Source organism: Capra hircus, assembly GCF_001704415.2.
Source record: "Capra hircus breed San Clemente chromosome X unlocalized genomic scaffold, ASM170441v1, whole genome shotgun sequence".
NCBI lineage: Eukaryota > Metazoa > Chordata > Mammalia > Artiodactyla > Bovidae > Capra > Capra hircus.
The window spans coordinates 42,084,720-42,092,878 of record NW_017189516.1 but is presented as its reverse complement, the minus strand read 5'-3'; the positions used below and the strand labels follow the sequence as shown (position 1 = coordinate 42,092,878).

Below are 8,159 nucleotides of genomic sequence, written 5' to 3'. Positions count from 1 at the left end.
TCCACAACAAGAGAGGTCACAGCAATGAGAAGCCCGGGCACCGCAACTAGAGGAAGCTCATGCACAGAAATGAAGACCCAGCACAGCCAAAAATATTTTTCTGAATGTGGCACCCCCTCAAAAAAAAAAAAAACAACCCAAAACAAACAAAACAATGTGGCATCCAATCAGGTGGTAAGAGCATTGACTATGTTGAATCAGTCAGAGAGAGCCAATACTACAAGAGAGGGCTCCTATGTCCTGGCCTTGACTTCTCCAACCACAAATTGAAATTATGGCCTCAAGTCTTAGAACCTTTAGTTGCATTTTGCAGCTACACAATGAGAAAAAATATAACTAAAATCAAAACCGGAGCAATATTACTTTGTATTAACTTTGGGATTACCTTTTGTCAGTTCAGTGTATTCTGTTTTAAGATGCTTATTGGCACATTTAAAAAGAATCTGATATACTGGAGAATCTGATGTTAATTTGAAATTGTTAATTAATATTAGACTTGTGACTTTGACTTGAAAAGTTTAAGACAATCTCATGGAGTTTAAAGATCATTTAAATATGTAAGTGCTCCTGCTCTATTAATGTTTCTGCTTTATTTGATTCAGAGGAGTTGCTTAAGTGAACAGGAAGATTTTGTTTCTACTCTTATCCTGGGAGGCTTTTGAAGAACTTGTGAGAATCAGATATATTAAATTTGTAAATGGAGATTCTTAGACACTTTAAGTAAAACTGAGGTTAATTGTTTAGCATAATTTAACCTGTTAAGTGTGAGCTAGAGAATACCCATCAAAGAATACGTACCATGATTATTGATCTGCAACAGTATAACAAGTATAAATTAAATGCCTAAGAAAATCAGGGTTTTAAATTTAACTTTACCAAAATGTTCATTAAAACATGCAGCAACAAAAATTTTCTTTTATAAATGAAAAACCCTGCCCTCAGATGTTCTCAAAAAAATCAAAGTAAGAGTCCCTATGTGATGAGCATTAATTTTTACATTCATAATTTTTTTTTAATTTTTTATTTTTTTAAATTTTAAAATCTTTAATTCTTACATGCATTCCCAAACATGAACCCCCCTCCCACCTCCCTCCCCATAACATCTCTCTGGGTCATAATTATATTCTAAATTTTGTAAGAACATGGATTATATATAATTTTTTTCTTCATTCTCCCCCTTTGTTCCAAAAACCCACCACCTCCTACAAGGACATAAGAAATATTCAAGGTGAATGTTTGTTGAGACAAACTGTCAAATAACCAAATGATAATTATCACTTTTTGTAGCATGTAATGGAGAAAATCAATTCAGTTCAAGATCTATGTTTGTTGAAAATCAGTTTTGAGATGAAATCAAGACCACTGAAGTTTTCCATGTAGGAGTTGTATAAAAAGGGCCATACACAAGACACTAATAACTCCAAAAGTAACTCTTCTCACCATTATGAGATTTTTGAGTAACAAGAAAAAGATGAAATTATGAAAGAATACAGGGACACAGAACAGGAAGAGAGCTGTTGCCTTGGATGGAAAAGTGTGGTAAATATTCTCTGAAGTTCTTTCTAACTTGGATATATCTTAATGCTAAGGGAGAAGATGGGCCAACAGTACTATGATGTGGATACTGAGGAAACTGAGGCACTAAAAGTTAAGTAACCTGCCCAAAGTCACCCAATCAGTAAGGCATAGCACTGGGACTCAAATCCAGGCAGTCTACTCTAATCCATCTCAATATGTTACTAATAAAGGATTTACTGAATAATTTTGCTGTTGTGTTTAGTTGCTAAATCCTGTCCAACTCTTGCCATCCTATGGACTTAGCCCGCCAGGCTCCTCTGTCCATGGGAAAAGCAAGAATACTAGAGTGAGTTTTCATTTCCTACTCCAGGGGATCATCCCAACCCATGGATTGAACCTGTGTCTTCTGCATTGGCAGGCGGAGTCTTTGCCACTGAGCCACCAGGGAAGCCCTACTGATAATTACTATGGAGTAAATGGCAGGCGGCAGTTCTTTGAAGAACAGACTTTTGGACACAGTGGGAAAAGGAGAGGGTGGGATGATTTGAGAGAAGAGCATGGAAACATATACATTACCATACATAAAACAGATAGCCAGTGGGAGTTTAACAGGGAATGCAAAGCTGGTGCTCTGACAACCTGGAGGGATAGGGTGGGGAGGGAGATGGGAGGGGAGTACACGAGGGAGGGGTCACATGTATGCCTATGGCCGATTCATGCTGATGGATGGCAGAGGCCATCACAACATTGTAAAATAATTATCCTCCAATTAAATAAATTTTAAACAAGAAAAGCCAGCTAAAGGGTACAGAGAATGACAGAGTGAAAGGAAACACATTTATTTATTTTTTTTAATTTTATTTATTTTTTTATTTTTTAAATTTTAAAATCTTTAATTCTTACATGCGTTCCCAAACATGAACCCCCCTCCCACCTCCCTCCCCATAACATCTCTCTGGGTCATCCCCATGCACCAGCTCCAAGCATGCTGTATCCTGCATCAGACATAGACTGGCGATTCAATTCTTACATGATAGTATACATGTTAGAATGGTTAGCACTTTGGACTCTGAATCCAGGAAACACATTTAGATACACTGGTCCTAGAAGAGCTCTCTGAGGGGATGAGTGGAGTTCTGAAAGGAGAAAAGAAGAATGTGACAATCAGGAATAATAAGATCCAGGTAGGTGGGTTTGCCAGGGCAAGACCCCCTGAAGGACCTGGCAGAAAGCAGTTTCAGGGACTACAAGGAAGCCAGTGCAACTAAGAGAAGGGAGCAGTTAAAGAGTAGGAAATTGGGACATCTCTGGTGGTCCAGTGGCTAAGACTCTGTGCTTCCAATGCAGGGGTCCAGGTTCGATCCCTGGTCAGGGAACTAGATCCCACATGCCGCAAGTAAGGATCCTGAGTGCCACAACTAAGACCTAGCACAGCCAAATAATGTTTGTTTTTGTTTTTCAAAGAAGTAGGAAATGAAGTCTTGGAGATAGCCAGGGACCAAATCACACTGAACCTATAGGCCATAATAAAGATTCTATTTCAAAACAGTGATGGTATTTGTAGCTATCAGCTCTTGACTGTATTTTATGGAAAGTACATGACATTTATTTGTCAGTCGATAATTATTTGGAGAAGAATTCAACAGGAAACTTATTGGGTCAATGCCATGTGAGGACAGGGTGATGTATATTAGTAACTGTGACAGCAGAGCTGGCATTCTTGGCAGGGTGGGGGGGGTGGGGGGGGGTGGGTGGGTGAGGACTTAGTGCAATTTGTCCAGACTGAGAAAATTCAAGTCAGTGATAGGAAATTGTCAATTTATAAGTCAAATTAATTCACAGAATTCATAAAATTCACTTGTAAACTGCATTTTATCATAAATAACAGAAAGTGATTAAGATTTAAAAGTTGGTTTCAACAGAAGCTACTCACCTGTAAATGTAATAATCAAGTACAACTAAAATTGCTTTCTCCAATATAATTAAAATTATCTTCAAAATTCAATTTATCTGTCATTTCAAAATTATTATTCTGTGTGTTTCTAGTATCCACTGTCTGACAAAAACCTAGATCTTATTCCAACTTTAACATGTAGACTTTTTATTCCAGTGGTTCTCAATAGTGGGTGATTTCTAGTCCTAAAAAAAAGCTGTCTGTTACAATGACAGTGGGTAGGGTCATTAGATGCCAAGGCAGGCGTGGCTACTAAATATCCTGCCATCTGAGAGAGAGGGTTCCTCACAATGAAGTTCTTTCCCAAATGACAATACTACCCCAGTTGAAAGCACTGCACACATTTGTGATTCCTTTTATCAAGGAACATGAATTTTTACACCTGATGAATTTCTCATGATAAAGATTTCCTGCCCAACTTTTTACCAATTTTAATCATTTTCCCGCTGCTCATTTTAAGTTGCCTCACATCAGCAGCTTCCTTTAGTGGTCTATCAAATCCATTAGAAAATGGAGTGGGTTTTCTAGAGCAGATTATACAGAAAATACTACTGGAAGTATTTATTTGATCTGACTGAACAGCCATTTGTGGCTCAGATGGTAAAGCGCCTGCCTACAATGCGGGAGACCTGGGTTCAATCACTGGGTCGGGAAGAGCCCCTGGAGAAGGATATGGCAACCCACTCCAGTACTCTTGCCTGGAAAATCCGATGGATGGAGGAGCATTGTAGGCTACAGTCCATGGGGTCGCAAAGAGTCTGATACAACTGAGCAACTTCACTTTTCACTTTCATATATTACACAGCTCTATAGAGAATGGTAAATCCATTCCATTTGAAAAGGTCAAGCAAATATTTACAATATAATTTCATCACAGGCAATATATTTTCATCAAAGATGAAGGATCCAGGCACATTGGAGTTAAATATGTGTGGACATTTGTTTTCTAATGGCTGGAGTTCTGTGCTTTCTGCCTGATTGATTAGTAGTTGGAACAGATTGGCAGGTAAGAAGTGGATGATGAGACGAATTCTATATAGGAATTAATCTTCAACATCCTCCAGCATCTAACTATTAACATAATTAGCCAACATGGCTCCCCCAGGTTTTATAACTTATCGGGCAATAATGGGGACCATTTTCACTTATTAATATGCAGAAGAATAACCCATGAGCATATTTTCTTGACCTTGATTTTTTTTCTGTTTCACAAATTGCCAATGGCAGACAAAGTAATTTATAGAGAGACATTCCACACTAAGAGAAGCAGAAAGGCTGAAATGCAGCTACATCTATTCCAGTTTGCTAGTTATTGCAATAGTACTTTTTATTTGGGGTTTTAGATTTCAGAAAGCATTTTCATCCACATTGCCTCCACTCCTTCTTACTAATGCCCTGTAAACAAGGCAAGCCAAGTATCACTGCTTTTCAATATTGGTTCTGAGAGGTAATGTACAACTAATGTACTACTATATTTCCTGGAGGTCACTTGGCTGGTAAGGGTGAGCTCGAAATAAGATTTTTTTGATTCCCAACCCATTCCTTCTGTGTTTTTTAGATCACTGAAATTAAAAAAAAAAAAAACTGGGACTGGAAACAGTATGAGACAGTATGCACCCGAGTCTATAGATTATTGACAATTTACTAGTGTGAGTTAAAAATATAGGTAGATGTTCTCAGTTAGTTGATCATTTAATGCCTTAAGCTTATTTTAAATGAAAACAAAAGTGCATTTGGACTTATTTCAGAAAGTAAAAAGGACCTTTGAAGTTTTGTGACTGGAAGAGATTTAAAAATTTAAAGCCATGAAAAGAGTGAACGATTTCAGATACGCTGACAAGTTACAAAAAGGCCAGTAATAGTCCACAGAAGGTTTTTCTGGATGAAAAAGGAAGGTCTGCAGAAGAGAGAGCCTCATATTCAGTCCGAGTCAGTCAATCCATTAAACAAGAGGGCAACAAAACAAAGTTATGTTATTTTCCCCAATGGATGGTATCTTTTTCTCTTTTTTTCAGATGGTGGTTTTGCATCCCAGTAATCCTAGTAGACCCATCAGATATAAATATATAGTTTGACTAAAGCTACTTGTTACAGATACTCCTTTTCAGAATACCATGCTTAATTCCTGTATTTAAGGGAATACATAAATGTGTCCCTTGAAAATGAACATGAGTTTCTAGGTGTGGAACTCAATATATAAAAAGGAAACAAAGTTTAAGTTTTAAAGAAATATATAAGAAGAGTGTAACAACGTCTATTTGAGGAATGAAGACACAGCAAAAAGGCAAGGACAGGCATAATTTTAAGAATGAACAGCTTACAATGATGTTTAATTTTTCCGAACATTAAAACATGGGTTTTATTAGTAATAAAGTCTCAGAAGAGGGCATTACCCAGGGAAATTATTGACCATGTGAAGTTAATGGACCTCTCCCTTGCCTTGGGCTATGAAACCTTTTAGCTAGTTATCCATCAATCTTAGAAAATGCCTATACCAGGATCATTAATGTGCAAAAAGTTAAGAAAAGAGTGATGTGGACATTTTAGAAAAGATCCAAAAAGGATACAAAGATTACATATAAGTATTTATCATGAGGAATTTGTACAGAATGTTATATCAAGTTAGTATGGAGATTCCCTGGGCCTGCCTGTTTCTATTTCTCTCTCTCTGGCTCTGAGACTCGTACTAAATCGGAAAAATGCAAAAACAATTATTTAGACTATATGAGTCCTAAGAATGGTCAGATATTTGGCAGGGCAGGGAAAGAGGAGGTGGTAGGAGAGGGTACAAGGGATAGGAGGAGGAATTGGGAGAGAAATGTGGTTCTTAAGGCGTGTTTCCTCATCAGTATGTTGTTTAGACAGTGTGAAGTGACATTAGGAACTAGAGTGTCTAATCTTACTTTGCCTACTACATTTTTTAGATCTGTGTTTGTTTTTAATAAATAATGAAATAAATATTTACAGAAAAACCTGAACAAACCGTTTGGCTAATCCATTTTAATAGACCATTTGGCGGTGCGGGGGTGGGGGTGCTATAAAAGTGCATCACATGGATTTCCCTGGTGGCTCAGTGGTCAAGAATCCACCGGCCAATGCAGGAGACACAGATTCAATCCCTGGTCTGGGAAGATCTCACATGCTGCAGGGCAACTGAGCCCGTGAGCCACAACTACGGAGCCAGCACCCTAGAACCCAGGAGCCATAACTCCTGAAGGCTGTGTGCTCTAGAGCCTGTGCTGCACAAACAGAGAAGCCACCACAGTGAGAAGCCCGTGCAGCACAACTGGAGAGTAGCCCCATTTGCCACAACTAGAGAAAGCCCACACGCAGCAACCAAGATCAAGCGCAGCCAAACATAAATAAATCAATATTTTTAAATGCATGACACCAGCATTTTCAAATTATTTCTTCAGCTCAACCTGAAAATTCCAAATGGCATCTGAAATGGCTTAAAGCAACTTGTTATTTCCCCATGTTTTACATTTACTGTTTTCTGTTGAATACGGAAATTAACCTAACAAGAATTACTGTTATTATATTGTAAAACTGAAATGTAGTATGACTGATGGCTAACATTCAGTTTCAGTCTGTGAACAAATCCTTATTGGGAAAAGGTCAAAAAAAAAGGAAAGGCTCGTTTAAAGCAAAAGTAACAGTTAAACAGCCAGCATTTACTGTCATTTACAATGGGCTTATGACTGTGCTAAGAATTATCAAAGGCATATAAAATATAGTACTCACCCTCAGGCAGCTCACAATATGTTTTGGTAGGAATGATTAACATCCATCAAATAATGATGACAATATGCTAATACTGGGAACTGTATGATAGAAAAATTGAAAGGAGAGGAAGGGCAGTGAGGGCAGAGTGAAGGGGGCTTGTGGGACCCCTGAGATGAGTGGGATCTGAGTCTCTCCAAGGAGACAGGGGTATTCCGATAAAGGGCTAGGGTGAACAAACGTACCAGCGTGTTGTATTTGTGGAGATACTGTGGATATCAGAATGACCAGCACCAATTTTATGTGTAGAAAAGCAAGAAGAACTAAGGTTAGAAAACTAAACACAGGCATACGACACAGCTGAAAGAGCACACAACAGGGCTTACAGAGGGACAACCTAAAGTCATACCCCTTCTCTGCCAAACACAGGTTGGTTGTAATGTCTTGCACGTCACTGCCCACTCTGTGTCTCAGTTTTCCCATCTGTAAAACGATACCTTTGCTGAGGATTAAATACACATATGTGAGCTCGTACGCATCAGCAGAATTCTTCTGAGGATGGAAAACTGCCATCAGCCCAGAAGGACTGAGCCTCCGTGTGGTAAGACATTTGTTGAGCAGGAAAGGAGCAAAATTATAGTAGCCCGTAAGAAAAGTTATTCCTGCTAGTGACAAAACAAACTGGTTGGCTGGAGACCAGACTTAGGAAAGCGTGCCATAAGACTACTGTAGAAGTCCCAGGCTGAGATACCAAATTCTGGATTATGGCAATAGCAAAGGAATAATGAAGGGTCGGCCTCTAAGCTCTGGAGTGTTGGCCATCATTTTGGCTTTCCTCATCATAGATATTTCAATAGCATATGAAATCAACCTTGTACAAAAACTGTATTTAAAAGTAGATGGATAAGAATCCTCTCTGGGGCTGTAGGTTGATGATCTTATTCTAGTGTTAAATTGTAGACAG

General features: G+C 38.5%; 1 non-coding gene across 1 annotated transcript; it reads left to right on the top strand.

Moving 5' to 3' along the window:
* Positions 1-2,822: 2,822 nt before the first annotated feature.
* TRNAG-UCC lies at positions 2,823-2,894 on the top strand. The gene has a single exon. It is a non-coding gene; the product is annotated as a tRNA-Gly (tRNA).
* The last annotated feature ends 5,265 nt before the right edge of the window (positions 2,895-8,159 follow it).